At 42.4% G+C, this 17,573-nt stretch overlaps 1 protein-coding gene across 1 annotated transcript in view; it reads left to right on the top strand.

Annotated features, from left to right (window-relative positions):
- Positions 1–3,883: 3,883 nt before the first annotated feature.
- LOC143930856 (receptor-interacting serine/threonine-protein kinase 2-like) overlaps positions 3,884–17,573 on the top strand; it is an 89,287-nt gene continuing 75,597 nt past the window's right edge. Inside the window, exon 1 of the mRNA XM_077455496.1 lies at positions 3,884–3,952. The gene's annotated coding sequence lies outside the window, so the exon portion shown is untranslated. The remainder of the gene's footprint in view (positions 3,953–17,573) is intronic.

Below are 17,573 nucleotides of genomic sequence, written 5' to 3'. Positions count from 1 at the left end.
TTGTCGGTAGGTCTCGCTGCTCCGCCGCTGTCATTCGGTGAAGCCGCAATGACGTCACTCCCGTGCATGCGCACAGGAGCCGCCACGCGCAACATCTTCGTCGTTGACAGTGCCGCGCTCAGTGCGCCTGCGCGCCGCTGTCTACGGCGCATGCGTCTTTTAGCAAATATCTCCTATACCGTGTAGGTTTAGGAGATATTTCTTGGACCTACAGGTAAGCCTTAATCTAGGCTTACCTGTAGGTCAAAGTGTGTTGTAAGGGTTTACAACCACTTTAAGCGGATGATTTTTATGTTAAAGCGAAGATACAAGTATTGGTTTGTGAGTATACTTACCTCAGTTTTTTTGTATTATTATTATTATTATACAGGATTTATATAGCGTATTTTACAAAATGAAGGCAGACATTACAGTTACATTACAATTTGCTACAAGAGGAATCAGAGGACCCTGCTCTTTAGAGCTTACAATCTAAGAGGGAGGGTCAATTGATACACACGGTAATAGCTGTGGGGGACGAACTGATGGACAAAGTAAAACAGTGTATTTTTTAGGAGCAGGATACGCTTCTAAGTTTTCAGGGATATGTTTTCATATGGATATATTAGGGGACAGTCGGATAGATTGGGGTAGGGAGTTCCAAGGATGGGAGAAGCTCTGGAGTAATCCTGGAGGCGAGCATGGGAGGAGGTGACAAGAGAACTAGAGAGCAGGAGGTCTAGGGAGGACCGAAGAGAGTGGCTTGGTTGGTATTTAGAGACTAGGCTAGTGCAGGGGTGGACTGACCATTCAGCCACTCAGGCACCGCCTGAGGGCCCCGGGCCACTAGGGGGCCCCATCAGGGTTGCCAGCCTCAGTAAAACCAGGGACAGTATGTAAAAATGCTCTCCAGTACCTTCTCATCCAAAAGAAACATGTCTGTGTATACTATGTGTACATGTATGTGTATACTGTGTGATTGTATACTGTGTGTGTGTGTTTTTATATACTGTGTGGCCCCATAATCTCTAATTGCCTGGGAGACCCATGATCTCCTATTGCCCGGGGGCCCCATGAGTTCTCAGTCTGCCCCTGGGCTAGTGATGCAGCTAGGGGCAGCGTTGTGGATGGCTTTGTAAATTATTGTTTGTACTTCGAATTTTATTCATTGGGTGAGTCACGCAGGGGTAGGCAACCTTGGCCCTCCAGCTGTGGTGAAACTACAAATCCCATCATACTTCTGCCTCTAGGAGTCATGCCTGTGATTGTCAGGGTCTTGCAATCTCTCATGGGACTTGTAGTTTCCAAAGAGCTGGAGGGCCGAGGTTGCCTACCCCTGGGTGAGTGGAAGTGAGGATAATGTGTTAGGCATAAGCACCCTCTGTTTTCTTCTATGTCTTTAGTATCCTCGGACTTCCCTGGTCTTTGGAGGGCAGAAAGGCGTGCATTATCCATATAAGTATGTCAAAATAAGGGAATACAATTACATTGGAGCTTACTGCACAGAGCAGGAGACTGAAAATGGTGCTATTCTCTAAATCTTGCACAGCCTGTAGTTCCTGTGTGACTCTTAACCGATTGCCGACCGGCCGCCGTCATTTTACTTCAGCAGGTCGGCACGATCCCGCGAACTGTCATAGCTATACGTCGGCTTGTGGGATCGGGATAGTAGGCGCATGCATGAGCCCGCTGCAATGCAGGGGGTGCCGATGCTCGTGGCCGACGGTCACGATGACTGCCAGCCACAAATGATCGCGACTACAAGGGACAGAACACGGAAGTGTGTGTGTTCCTATTAGCTAAGAACCACGATCCGTCACTTCCTCTAGTCAGTCCCCTCCCCCTGCAGTTAGAATCACCTCCCAGGGAACACAGTTGACCCCTTGATTGCCCCCTAGTGTTAACTTCTTCCCTGCCAGGGACATTTTTACAGTAATCAGTGCATTTTTATAGCACTGATCCCTGTATAAATGGCAATGGTCCCAAAATGGTGTAGAAAGTGTCCGATGTGTCAGCAATAATGTCGCAGTCCTGATAAAATTCACAGATCGCCGCCATTACTAGTAAAAATAATAATAATAATAATAATAAAAATGCTATAAATCTATCCCCTATTTTGTAGATGCAATAACTTTTGCACAAACCAATCAATATACGCTAGTTTTATCAAAAATATGTAGAAGAATACTTATCGGTCTAAACTGAGAAAAAAATTGCTTTTTTTTTTTAAAAAAGTGGGGATATTTATTATAGCAAAAAGTACAAAATATTGTTTTTGTTTTTTTTCAAAATTGACGCTCTTTTTTTGTTTATAGCGCAAAAAAGAAAAAGCACAGAGGCGATCAAATACCACCAAAAGAAAGCTCTATTTAGGGGGAAAAAATGTTGTTTGGGTGAAGCGTCGCATCACCACGCAATTGTCAGTTAAAGCAACGCAGTGCCGAATTGCAAAAAATGGCCCGGTCATTCAGCAGTCAAATCTTCCAGGGCTGAAGTGGTTAAGAATGATATAAATGGTTCATTATACCCTGTACATAACTGCAGGACAACAGCACAGTATAAATGAGTAAAATAGTTTAACCACTTCCGGACCGCCCACCATCATTATATGTCTGTACGTTGAAGGAGGATATCGTTGTTATGGCAGCAGCTAGCTGCCATAACCCCAGTATCCTGTCTTCAGCGCTTGGTCCGGTTTAAGTTAAAAGTGGTCTCTGCGGTGGATTGGCCACAAGATCACTTTTATCGGCAGTGGGAGAGGGCCCTCCCTCCCGCCACGATCCGGTGCTCTCCGCCACTTACCAGAGCCATCGGCAGCGGTGGATTCGATTGCGCCTGTCCCCTGCGTGGGTATGAAAATGAGTGAGGTGAAGATGGCCCCCACCCGTCTCCATATCACGGCATAGTGGAAATAACAAAAAAACAGCCAAATGGCCCTCTCAAAGGGGCAATTTTGTTTTCCTTTTTTTAAATATCATATATTTTTTTTTTTTTATTGCATTTTAATGTAAATATGAGATCTGATGTCTTTTTGACCCCAGATCTCTTATTTAAGAAGTCCTGTCATGTTTTTTTCTATTACAAGGGATGTTTGCATTCCTTGTAATAGTAATAAAAGTGACACTTTTTAAAAAAAAAAAAACTGTGTAAAAATGTAAAAAAAAGATAAATGAAATAAGATTTTTTTTTTTTATGCGCGCCCCGTCCCGACGATATCGCATGCAGAAGCGAACGCATACGTGACTAGCGTCCGCATATGAAAACGGTGTTCAAATCCCACATATAAGGCATCGGCGCAATCGGTAGAGCGAGAGCAATAATTCCTAGACCTCCTCTTTAACTCAAAACATGCAACGTGTAGAATTTTTTAAACGTCACCTATGGAGATTTTTAAGGGTAAAAGTTTGTCGCCATTCCACAAGCGGGCACAATTTTCAATCATGACATGTTGGGTATCAATTTATTTGGCGTAACATTATCTTTCATAATATAAAAAAATATTGGGCTAACTTTACTGTTGTCTTATTTTCTAATTAAAAAAAGTGTATTTTTTCCAAAAAAAAGTGCGCTTGTAAGACCGCTGCTGTGGGACAGAAAGTATTGCAACAACTGCCATTTTATTCTCTAGGGTGTTATAAAAAATTTTTATAAGGTTTGTTTTAAGTAATTTTCTAGCAAATAAAATGTTTTTAACTTGTAAACAACAAATCTCAGAAAGAGGCTCGGTCCTTAAGTGGTTAAAGGTCTTTTGTGATTTATTACTGCAGATTTGACAACTGTTCAGCCTCAGCTGAGTGCTACAAACAGTTAATCTACAGAACTAGGAACGCATGTATTAGGAGTGGTTTGACATTGTCACTTTAAAACAAAAAAAAAAAAAAATGCAAGGGGATTTCTAGGGCAGCGGTGGGTGTGGTGTTAAGGTTCTGTGTTTCCAGCTACACACAGCAGACTCGACGCCTGTTCTGCCTGGGTAAGAGCACATTCCTTTTTCTCTATTGTAATAATTGCATGCATTAAATATTCTCTGTATTCAACATTTGCTATAAAAGTTAGGCAGTGAACTGTAGGTGCCGGTTAGAACTTTTCTACAAATGCAATGACAAATATGTGATGACATCTACTTTAATAAGGAAAGGGACCTCCGTCACTAATATACTGATACTGCTCTAAAAGAGGGAGATTTGCAGTATTCGCGGAAGAGCTGCGAGATGTGCATTTGATGTCGCCAAGGTACGGTTTTTATAGATCTCTTTGCTTTATAGTTTAAAGTGGAAGAAAAGGCTATCCAATGGGATTGCACCCTTCTGTGCCGTCGATAAGTGAGGATGGTGTTGGAATTATTAGAGTACTGAATGGTGAAGGCAAGAGAAATCAATCATTGAAGTTTAAACAAACTTTATACTTCCTAGATTAATTTCTCCTGCGTTTAATACATGTGCGTTTTCTGACACAGAGTATTTAATCTGCCCCTAGATGCACAGATTTCAATTTTTTCCAAAGGCATCTAAACTGAATACCCAACCACACTTTTGCCATTTAAATACTATTTAAAATTTTTGCTTGCATTTATAGGCATTGTGAAATGTCCTATAAATGCATATTATCTCATAAATACGCATGTTGGTATGAAAAGGGTTGCATGAGCAACATGTGCTTGGAGGCTTGGACATAACAATTCTCCTCTCCAAGCTGCTTCTCCTCACTGCCACTTTAAATCCAGGTGCCCGGGGTTATACAAGCCTTTTCTGCTCACAGACCAAGTGCTAAGAAGAAACCCACCACACACCGGAGGGATCACTGGTGTCCTCATTTATTCGGGAAGGATATCCACAGCCCTCATCTAGGACTACCCCTGTAACACATATCACCCATAGGGCTTAGTCAGAAAAACAACTCTGATTAAGCCCTATGGGTGAAACGTGTTAGCGGGGGGCAGGCCTAGATGTAGTTTACGTCAAGCTTGTGGATATCCTTTCTAATAAATGTGAACACAAGTGAACCCTCTGGTGTGCGGTGGCATTCTTCTTATCTTAGCATTTGAAATGTTAGGTATTTGTTAGACTCAGATAAGGCAGACTGATCAGGTGGCATCATGCCAAGGTGGCATGCAAGTATATAGAGCAATAAACAAGTATCAAATTGGGCAAAATCAGTTTCTCTGCCCATGAGGCCTCTGCGTTCTATTTGTAAAGGGGCAATAAATAATAAGTAGCAGCTTATTGTGGGATATACACAAAACAAAATATAAGAAAGAGAAATACTTACCTTAGAACGAGCTCCCGACATCTTGCCCCATCCACGCCAAGGGAGCTGACATGTTACCTTGGCATGTCTCCTGGGTATCGTGGCTCCGGTGCTGTGAGTGGCCGGAGCCGCGATATCGTAACTCCCGCGCATGCGCGCAGGAGATTTCTTTCTGGCAGAGTCTGGCGTCTGCCGGGCTTTCACCCGAAATTACCTGTCCCAGGGTCCAGCAATGCGGGGGAACAAAGCCCCCCCCCTCGTTCCCCGCTCCACTTGCGGCGCCGTCATTCGTACTGTGGGCACCCGCACAGTCACCTGGGACACGTGACAGGTCCCAGATGACTGTGCGGGGCGAGGGGAAGTGATGTCACCAGCCCGGGCAAGGAAGAAGGCAGACTATGAGGGACCCCCTAGCAACAGGTATTTAAAGGTGAGTAAAACATTTTTTTCCCCAATTTTTTTTTTTTAAAGAATTTTAAACAATTTTTTATTTTTTGGTGGCAACACCCCTTTAAGCATTGATTCACAAACATATCAACCCAAAAGAAAAAAGTATAGAACATAGCGTAGTATTGTCAAAATAAAACTGATGTATAAGCCAAACAATTGCACTTACAATGCAGATTTAAATATAACACCAAAACACAAAGGACACCCGGTGATTAGATCAAATCCAGTGCACCATCACCACATAGAGAGCCTCCTTACTAAATAGCAAGCCCAAAAATGCAGCTATCCCCACAGGTAAATGAATCCTCAGCTGAATGCACAAGTGGAATCAATGGCGGAACGGTCCACAATCCCAGCATTGACAAAAAGCTCAGTGTATCCCGCAGATAATGGTAAGTGTCAACCCCCAAAAAAAAAAAATGTATAACATACCATAGCGTAATACCGCCTAAACTTGTTTATTAATAAAAAAGAAAGAAATGCACTTACAAACAGGTGATTAATCTTAGCATAAAATATGAAGCTGGCCGGCAACAAACAAAACTCCCGTCCTCTTCAACAAGACGTGGTGACGTAACCACGTACCTCCAGACGCGTTTCGTCATCAAATGACGTTATTAGTCTGGTAAGAATGTGTTCTATTTGTGCACTAAAAGCTGAACTCCAGGCAAACAGTCAAATTCACAGATGAAACCCATGTAAGAAAGCTGTTTTGGGTTTATATTTCTGGCCAGCCAGTTCTGAGATTTGCACTGCTCAGCCACACAGCACAGCCCTGGCTGGCAGAGGAGAAGACCGGATTTTCCTTTGCTCCATTTAAGTAAAAACTGTTTTTCACCCCCTCCTCCAGCGTGTGACTTTCTCCTATCAGCAGGTTCCTTGCACTGCAGCACAGGCAATTGGCTACTTGTGCTGCTTCTGTGCAGGCATTGAAGAGGGTAATACAAGTCAAATTCAGGTTCTGAATAGCTTGCTTAAAAAATACATTTAAAGCCTAACTTTACCGAATGGGAAGTTCAGCTTTGTGCCATCCTCCCCCCTCTTCTGTTTTTGGCACTTTTTGGAAGGGGGAAGAGCAGTTGCCTGGTTTTGACAGGTACCTTCTCTCACTTCCAAGCAGATCCCTGTCCCACCGGAAGTCGTCTACCCCCCCCGAAAGCTTCTGGAACATGTCACAGGTCCGAGAAGGCTATGGGACCATTCACAAGGTGCAGTGTGGTTCGTGCAGCGAGCAGCCGGACCCCTGGACAGGGTGTCCTTTTATTAAAATTCAGCTTCTACAGTATTTATAGCTGCTGACTTTAAATATTTTTGAGAAAGGCTGAAGAACTACTTTTATCAGTGAGATCCAGCCAGTAACTTGGCATTAAAGAATTTGTTATAATATGTATAGTTTTGTTTTATGTAACGGAAATGTTTAATATAGCTAAAATGAATAGCTTTGTTAAATACCGGTACATGTTGAGATTTCTAACAGAGTTTACCCAGCTATCCTCCTTAGTCACTTCAGTACTTAGGTTGCCTGATTAGTAAACCTCATCCCATAATTTAATGTAATGTTTGGTGAAAAAAAAAAAGAAATCCAGAAATGACCCTTAGTCTTTCCAACTATAATAAACCATTGATCGCCAAATGAAAACAGTCATCAGCCTCCAGGCCATCATTAGTTACTTTCTAACAACCAAACCTCTAGTGCATACCTATTAAAAAATGTATTCCCTAAAGGAGTTGTAAGATATGTGTAAATTTAAAGTACACATTCAGCGTTCTAACAACTTTTGCTCAGTTTTCATTAAAGGAGAAGTAGGGCCAAAGCTATTTTGTCCAACATCTCCTGTGGGTCCCAGAAGTGCACCTAGTTCTGCACTCCTGTGAACCATACTCAGCCAACAGTGGGCTAAAGTCCACTGTCGGCTTACGTCACTTGGCTGGTCCAGACTGAATCCCAACGTCCACCCAGGTAACTGGACCAGCAGCTGGTCTGGCCTCTCAGCGAGCCACTAACAGCCTGAGCCGGCCGGGCCCAACCCCTCCAAAGCCAGCAGTGAGCCCTGGAGGCGAAGATCAGGTCTTCTGCTCACTGAAGACAGGGAACCAAGCAATCAGTTGTCTTTTTTTTTTAAGTAATCTTTATTTATTCAATATGTAAAAACAATATATGAGACATAGAGACTGGAATCCATAATAAAATGTAAAGGGGTCCAACTGACCATCCAACATAAGGAACATAAGGGCATATAATCTGCATGCATAGTATTAATATAGATAAATCCACACACTTTGAATTGCCAAATCCCAGTATCAATTAACACCCATCCATATATATTTGCAACATAGAGGGTAATATCAGGGATAACCAATTAACATAAGAGTACGACCAGAGAATGAAGAAACAATAAAGGGGGGGGGGGGTTAGATGGATAAAGGGGAACAAAGTAAAGTAAAGACGTCAATCAGTGATCTTTGCTCGCTCAGTTCTCAGGCTTAGAGGCGACGGGGGACAGATGTATCATCGGACCAATGCTAATGTTCCATAGACTTGAAAGGGACACTGCTCTAAGTGTATGTCCCATTCAAGTCATTAGTGTGCAGGTGTTGGAGGAGGTACGCACAGACCTGAAGGCAAGAGGGGACCCGGTTCTGAGTATTAAGGAAGTAGGAAATGGAGCTTGGCTAATTTTGTTAGAAAACTGAGCATGATCCATATCTTATAGCTTTTTTTTAGGGATTTGGGTATCTAAAATGTCTTGTTGCCAAAAAATATCTTAAGATGGGTGAGCCTGAAGACAGCTGACTGCTTTCCTTTAGAGACAAAATGCTTTTTGTTACTACACGCCAAAGACCATATACGAATCTTACCAAACCTTAAATTATGGGACAACATCAAATATTTGGACAGTCTTGCATCATTTTATCTCCCATTGACCAAGTTTCTCGAAACACCATCATTCTACCCAGAATTAGATATCATTCAACGGGTGTTCCTCAGTGGACATCTGCTGCATCTATTACTTAGTTTCACCTTCAAATATAAAGTCATTCTTTGATGTACATGAAGCCAGAAAACTCCCCAGGTTAGAGATATTCTGTTACCTTTAATTTTAAACATTTACAAAATCAATTAAACTTGCTCATTATCATTATCATCACTCCCCAGGACTCAACTCAACTGGAGTTGGAGGACTGGTAACAGATGTGGTCCACCGTGAAAAGTGCTCACACACAATTCAAGCCAGCCATGAAACTCATGAGATGGTACCTGGTACCTGATCCAATATCCCATGATATCCCACTTCTAGTCGCAACATTACTTCCAAGGCTATCCCCACAGAAGGTAGTTTTAAACCTATCTTTTTGGTTTGCCTAAAAATGAATTCATTTTGGGCTAGAGCAGGAGTCTCCAAACTCCAAAGTCTAAACACATGGTTTGTTTGGCGATATTTACCAACATTTTTCATTTTGCGGTAGCGCATAATCATTATTTTGTTTTTGTAAATTGCACTTTATTTTACTGCATGCAATCATTTATGCAAATGTGTCACGTGACAATGTTATCACATGCAGTAAACGTTTACTGTCCCTCAGACTTTAGGCGGCCAGTGGGGGAAGAAAATGTCTTGGATTCATTGGTAGTAAACAGTGCCCCATCTTAGGTATTAGGGGGAGGAATAGTGCCCCAAGGTTGATTTCAGTGGGAGGAATAGTGCCCCATCATTACTGTCAGTGGCAGGAATAGTGCCCCATCATTGCTGTGAGTGGGAGGAATAGTGTCCCATCGTTGGTGTCAGTGGGAGGAATAGTGCCCCATCACTGGTTTCAGTGGGAGGAATAATGGCCCATTTTTGGTGTCAGTGGCCAAAATAATGCCCTGCCATTGGTGTCAGTGGGAAGAATAGTGCCTTTTCTTGGAGGGAACACTACTGCCCCAAGGCCCGGATAAAGCTAAGCAAAGAGCCACATCTGGCCCCTTGGCTGCAATTTGGAGACCACTCACTGGCCTAGAGTATACCACCTGGTGAATGCCATCCTAGGACAACCCCTATGGAAAAATCCCTACTATTAATCCATATTTTCATTAGTGCAAAACAATCATCAAAGCCTGAAAACTTGAACCTGTAAAAACTGACTCACCTTGGTGATGGTAACCTCACAGACATGGGCCTGAAATCTACCTAGGTATGGTAATTTGTATGATGAAAACCCGTTGGGGGATGCCAAATATAGGATCTGTGGGGGGATTGCCAGATATAGGATCAGCTCTGGGTGCCTAATGCCCTAGGTATGAACTTGAGGGGAGGTAATCTGTAGTCCAGTAGAGAGAGCTCCGTGAGTGCTGAAAACATGGCCTGGGCAAGAAGTGCAGCAGGAGCAGCTTTGTTGCCCCACTGCAGGAAATTAGGAGCTCACTGGATTTCTAGCAGGATTAACAGGCATTGTTTTGTAGTGCAGCGTTTTTTTAGCAGACAAAAAACGGGAAATGTGTGTTTATTGGAGAGATGTGATTTTGTTTTTATTTTTGCTAATTCCACACACTTTAGGAGGTTTACCCATAAAAGTTTCACACAAGTTTGCACAATTTCGCACAAGATTTCACACATTTTCTGATTCGACTTTATTAGAATATGTGTAAATCCGGTATGAACTTTGCAAGATATTTATAAATTGAACCTCTAAAGTGATAAGTGCTTAAAGTGTAGGGGCTATCTTTTTTTGGTTTTGGCAGGGGAGGGTTTATATTGCACTGTATGTTCCCGCCAGGTAGACTAATGCCACGTACACACGACTGGACTTTCTGGCAGAAAAGGTCCGACGGTCTTCCCGACAGAGTGTCGACGGAATTCCGACCAAGCAGACTTGCCTACACACGAACGGACCAAAGTCCGTTCGTTTTGAACGTGATGACATACGACGGGACTAGAAAAGGAATTTCTATAGCCAGTAGCCAATAGCTGCCCTTGCATCGTACTTGGTCTGTCGAACCAGCATACAGACAAATGGTTTTCCCAATAGAAATGAATTCTGTCAGAAAAGTCAGATGAAGCCCACACACGATCGTAATATCCGACGGAATGATTCAGTCGGACCTTTTCTGACGGAAAGTCCGGTTGTGTGTATGCGGCATTACTTACCATTTTATTTATACTGGTGACCATTGTCACTCACAAAGTGATGGGAGATCCAAGTTTTGGAGTTGTAGAGTATGGAGAGTGGGGACATCCTCCAATCGGGACATCTGTTCCTTTGACAGCCCTTAAAATGGGAATCCAGAATAAAAGTGAATGAAAACATCTACAGCAAACACAAGCAGCAAAAAATAGCCAGAGAGCAGTATATCTTTTCTGTAATTTAACATAAAAATAATTATCACTGGTTACTGTATTTTTCGGGGGGATCCCAGACCAGATGTAATAAATTGCTGTATATTCAATGAAGGGAACCAGGAGGAACTTTCCTAACTGCGGTGCAACTTTTCTGCTGGACTTTTCTCATTTGGGTTAGTCTCACCACAATTTCTTCATTATATATGGACTTTCCATTCCTAGAACTTTGTATAAGCTGCTTTTTATTTTTGGTGGTTTATAAATAACTGTAAAGATGTTTGGAAATGCCAAACTATGGAGAAGTGTGTGTGTGTAGTGCAAAGAGGAAGAAATTACTTTTAGAAGAAACCAATTCAACTGAAAAATGTGTTAAATATTTGAAACTTCCTAATAAATCAGAACTGCCCTCCAGGCATAATTATGCTAAGCAACTAGCATAATCATATTTTTTTTTATTTGGTCTTTAGGAGTACCAGAAAAAATAAGTAAAATTTTATTAGAAAACAACATTTCTAAGACATTTCAATTAAAGCATTGGAAATCCAGCAAATACATTGCTGGTGCTAATTTTCTCTTTAAAAAAAAATGTTATTCAACATTTTAAAGGTTACGACATATGACTGCAGTGAGATACACTATATTACCAAAAGTATTGGGATACCTGCCTTTACACACACATGAACTTTAATGGCATCCCAGTCTTAGTCCGTAGGGTTCATTATTGAGTTGGCCTATCCTTTGCAGCTATAACAGCTTAAACTCTTTCTGTGAAGGCTGTCCACAAGATTTAGAAGTGTGTCTATGAGAAGGCCTAGTTCAGTCTCTGCTCTAATTCATCCCAATGGTGTTCTAGTGGGTTAAGGTCAGGACTATGTGCAGGCCAGTCAAGTTCCTCCACCCCAAGCTCACTCATCCATGTCTTTATGGACCTTTCTTTGTGCACTGGTGTGCAGTTATGTTGGAACAGGAAGGGCCCATTCCAAAAAGTTCCCACAAAGTTGGGCGCATGATCCAAAAATGTCTTGGTATGCTGACTTCTTAAGAGTTCCCTTCATTGGAACTAATGGGCCAAGCCCAACCCCTGAAAAGCAACCCCACACCATAATCCCCCTCCACCAAATGATTTGGACCCCTGCACAAAGCAAGGTCCATAAAGACATGGATGAGTGAGTTTGGGGTGGAGGAACTTGACTGGCCTCCTGATCTCAACCCAATAGAATACCTTTGGGATGAATTAGAGCAGAGACTGCGAGCCAGGCCTTTCTGTCTAACATCAGTGCCTGACCTCACAAATGCGCTTCTAGAAGAATGGTCAAAATTCCCATAGACACACGCTTAAACCTTTTGGACAGCCTTTCCAGAAGAGTTTAAGCTGTCATAGCTGCAAATGATGGGCCTCAATATTGAACCCTACGGACTAAGACTGGGATGCCATTAAAGTTCATGTGTGTGTAAAGGCAGACGTCCCAATACATTTGGTAATATAGCGTATAGAGATTGAAGTTTGATATCGATAACTTACAAGACACAGGCAGTCGTACATCAAATAGAGAAGAAAACCAGCAAATACATTGCTGGTGCCATTTTTAAGAAAATTTTGATCACAAAATAAATATTTGGCTAACATTTTTTACAATATTCTGAACAGGCTAGATGCTTGGCTTGCTAACTGTCTGATTATATAATGTTTAGAGTCTCTGACTTGGAGGAAGTAAGCAGTATAGTTTTGACTTCACTTGTTGCTTGCCACTAGTGAATGACTCAATGTACTGATGTCATAGACTCTCTGTGTGGCTATATATATATATATATATATATATATATATACACTAAGAACCAACAAGCACACCTTAAACGTTCATTCTTTTTAATGCAATAATAAATACTACATCAGAACGTACAAAAATAGTTTTCCTGAATTTTACCTTCATGAAAGGTGGATGAACCTGTCTTTTTGTGCATTCTGATGTACTGTTTTTCATCAATAAAAAGAATATGAGTATTTAAGGATCACCTCACTCTTCAGTTTTCTTCTATATTGAGTAGGCCGGGGTTTCCAGAGTATGACCACAACTGACGAGCTACAAGATTTTATCCAGCCCACAGCTGAGGTGCACTGACTGAGGTGTAGTACCCTCCTAGTTAGCTAGGTCAATTTAGTCTGGCATCTCTGTAGCCAGTGGAGTGGTTGATTGCTTTAGCCTGCTTAGCATTTCACAGACTGCTGGTCTGATTATTTCTCCCTGCATTCTAGAAGGTTTTGGAATCTCAGTGAGAATAAATGCAGAAGGGCAGTCTGAATATTTATGGGGACCCAGTCAATCCTTGGGGAGGTGTGCTCAGTAGGTGGCTGGAGAACCCATAAATAGTCAGAGGCCTGGACTAGGAGTTAATGTGGGTTCTGGGATCCAGTCCTGCAGGAGCCTGTCCCTAAGAGGAGGTTTCTGGAATGCTGGAATATATGCTCACCAAGGTCCAAGCTTTACCATAGCTAGGGGGCATATTTAAAGACTTTAGTCTGGAACCTTGATCTGAAGAGGTCACAAAAGAGTGCACAATGGAAGTTGGAAGAAGGTTTCCAGCTGTTCTGTGGCATTGTGAGCCTTATTTTTCCCTCACTGAAGAGTGCCCGGTGGATATCGGAAAGAGGCAGCTGGTGATCCTGTGGAATCATGAGTATGACCTGAATGCAGAGCTCTAGTGACTGTGTGCGGTTTCCCTTTTCTTAAGAAGGACCTCTGTGACTGTTCTGATGGTGGGCTTTTACAATAACTTAGTTTCAGCTACCTCTACTGTCCTTTACCCAAAGACTTTGTAGAGAAGTTGAAGTGTCCTCTTGTTATTTAGTGTCCCTGTGGTATCCCATGCCACTTGTCTCACTGCCCAAGTTATTCAGCAATAAAAATACATAAAATAAATCCCCCAGACTACTTACCCTGGCCTATTTATTCATCCATAGATTGTGTAAAATGCCTTGTGCCTGGTTGCCTCTGCATCAACACTTGGTAAAGAACCAATCAAAATCGAGTGGGTCCCGCAGGGGTAGAATTACAGAGGATTCTGCTAAAGTGGTCTCCATTTCCACCCCCCCAAACCCCTGCATTATCCCGGGCAGGTTCCCTTTTCCACTGCTGCACTTTGTTGTTGGTTTGCTAGGACCTCCAATGAGCTGCTTGCCCCAACATTCAGAGGAGGATGGAACTTCCTTGTTCAAACTTGCTCTGCGTACCACCTTGCTGCTACACTGCTACAGCTATGCTGTAAGCATAAATACAATGGTTAGGAGACTCTGACAGGCACCCTGATGAAAGATGGGACTCCAGCGGGGACCTTGATGTAAGGAGGACTCTGATGGGGACCCTGATTTACCGGTTGATTTTAATTGGGACTAAGATGTAAAGGGTGGACTGCTAAGGTGGACCGTGATGTTAAGGGAGCTCTGATGTATAGAGGATTTTGCTTTACTGAAGGTCTTTCTCCTTTTTTTCCTAATCCTATCATGCTGATTCCAAAAAAAAATATTAAAGTAATATGTATTAATTAATTTATTATTCATTTAAAAAGCTATTTTTTTTGATCTGTGAATATTTATAACATATATATTATGTGGCCCTCATATTGAAAAGTTTGGCAACCCCTAGAATTGGCAATGCTGCCCAACTCGGTGCTTGCTCTATTTTATTAAATCTGATTAATGAAACATAAAAGCTTTTGCATATATTCTTTGCAATGTAAATGAATAATTGCTGCAACATTGACCCATGATCTTCATCTCAATCCCACCAATCGTTCATTTGAGTAGGGATAAGCTTGCGTTTGTTGGGAACCAGGTTTGGGTCACCCCTACTTTTGAGTACCCCTACACCCAAGACAATGTTTTATATTTATTCAGAGAACAGATGTTATCCAAGCACTGGATTTTCATTAAGATTTTCATTAAGATTCAGTGCTCATGTTTTGGAAGCCTTAAGCCCCATACACACTATCAGTTTTTCTGCTGAGTTTTTCCTTCAGATTTACCAAAACCATACAATATGAGGTCAAACGTTTGGAGTTTCAATTTGTATGCAATCAGGCAGGCCCTTGCTCTACATAGTTTTGGTAAACCTGAAGGAAAAACTCAGCAGAAAAACTGATGGTGTGTATGGGGCTTTACAGGTACGTACGTATATGATGGCATGTTTTCTAACTAGACATAACAGCAGTAACAATTGTCTGCTGACAGATCTCCATCCCGTGCTGATGGTCTGTATGGATAGTAGAATACGAGATGATGACACTAGTGCGTAAGCAATCACATTCCACATGAGTAATGCAAATCATGAGTTTAAATCACGCTGCCTTGTAACTTGGATGTAAGCCAGTTAACAGCCTACAGTTTACTTTCATTTATAGGCAGATAAGCCAAGCACTTTGCAGGACAGATATTTGTGCATACGCCATAAATATAAAATAAGGTGCAGTAGAAGGAAATTAGTTGCATGGTGGCCACTGGGCATGGCGGAACAATTAAAATGTACTCTTTTTTTTATTTTTTTATAGATTTTTATTTTTACATTCATAATAATTAACCTCCCTCTACATACTTAACCTGCCCTTTATTACTTGTAACCTGAACTCCATAGCTCTAAAGCTGCCCATGGACCAATCAAAATTTGATGAGCGTGTGGTTATCACTGCCCGATCGGAGACAAGGGCAAGTTGGTTGTTTGATCAACTTCTACCGAAGGAAAACATTTCTCGATCATTTGCTGCAGCCAATCGGTTACAGCCGTACGATGTCCCAGAAGTGGAGTTCCTCCATTCACCTCATTTGTGTGTAGACTACCTGTCAATGGCCAGCTTAAATCCCCACTCCAGAAAAATTGAAAACTATCCTTTGCAGTGGGTAGCACTTAGTTCTGCACTCCTGTGATCCAGATTCTGCTGACAGCAGACTAAAGCCCTCTGCCGGCTGGCATTACAGAGCCGGTCCAGGTTCTGCAGGAATCCCAACAATAATGTTGGGATCAACCCAGATGCCTGATTGGCAGCTGGCTCAGCCCCTCCTGAGCCTGTCGCTCCCATCCTCAAGGCATCCAACGTCACCATGATCCAGTTACCGTACTCAGAGTGGACCGGAGAACAGAGCGGGTGGGGGACAGCTGCAGCTTTGGATCGCTGCTTCAGCCATCTAGGCGAGTATCAATTAAAAAAAGTAAGGAGCTGCCCTATTTAACCAAATAAAATATATACTCTTATGCCGCACTTATGTACACACGATCTGACTTTTTGGCAGACTTGGTCCAGCGGACCAGAATCCGTCGGACAATTCAATTGTGTGTGGGCTCCAGCTGACTTTTTTTCCCAAAAGTCTGACGGACCTAGAAATAAAACATGTTTTAAATCTATCCGACGGACTCAAGTCCGACGGACTAAAAATCGGGAAAACCGTTCGTCTGTGTGCTAGTCCGACGGACCAAATACGACGCAAGGGCAGATATTGGCTACTGGCTATTGAACTTCCTTGTTTAGTCCCGTTTACGTCATCACGTTCAAAATGAACGGACTTTCAAATGGACTTAGTCCGGTCGTGTGTGGCCAAGTCTGTTGCGTTCAGAAAATCTATCGGACCTCCGCTGAAAGTCCGTCGGGAAGACCGTTGGACCTAGTCCGTCGAAAAGTCCAGTTGTGTGTATGTGGCATTACTTTTATACTCTTACTTTTTTTCATTGGTTTATTGTGTAGTGTTTTTTGCACTATAAAAGGGGCAGCGACCTTATATCATTAAATGTGAGATATAAGAGTTTGAGGTTGGCGCCCTTCATATTGACTGCACATCTAGGGGAGTATGTTTGTTCCTTATTTTTAATTTCTGAACTTCTCTTTTAAGAGACCAGGTGGGGAGGTCATTATGAATGGGCAAAGAAAAGCTCCTATCACCAGACCAGTCATTTCAACCAATATGTTGCAAATTGTGCAGTCTTACAACAAGGGAAGGGGAGGAAAGAGGAACTAATGAATTAATGAGTCATTCATTTTTTCCAGATAAAATGCAGAGGCCGCAACAGATGTTTTGTAACTTTGTTTAACCCTTTCACCCCCATCCTCTCCTATGCACTGAGCTTCTCTTCCGTGAACTGCATGTAACCCCTCATCTTCAGCCTCCTGGACCAGGGTATGTGACCTGTAACACCCTTCTCCTCCTGCTCCCTCTGTGTATGACCTGTATGCATTGTATCTAGTGCATTACTACTAAGCTCCATGTTTTAACCACCTTAATATAAGCAAGTTTCTTTCATTTCCAAAAAAAATGGCAAAGTATATGATCACCTTGTGGCGTCTACTTTCCAAAAAGGGAAATTTCAGGAGGGGGGTTGTACAGCCCTGACATTTTAATTTTACTGCTTCCTGACCAGCCGCCGTCATTATACTGCAGCAGGTTGGCTCCCCTGGGCCAGCCATCGTAGCTGTACGTTGGCCTCTTTAAGACCATTAGGTGGTGCACGCACCATAAAGGAGCCGTTGAGCATGCCCAGTGGTCACAATGTCCACCAGACACCCACGATTGCTCCATACAGAGACAGAACGGAGGTT

The sequence above is a fragment of the Lithobates pipiens genome, unplaced genomic scaffold (genome assembly GCF_037356315.1).
Source record: "Lithobates pipiens isolate NorthernLeopardFrog02 unplaced genomic scaffold, aLitPip1_a1.2 Scaffold_10, whole genome shotgun sequence".
Lineage (NCBI taxonomy): Eukaryota > Metazoa > Chordata > Amphibia > Anura > Ranidae > Lithobates > Lithobates pipiens.
The sequence above is the reverse complement of the archived record's forward strand: the minus strand, read 5'-3'. Positions and strand labels throughout refer to the sequence as shown.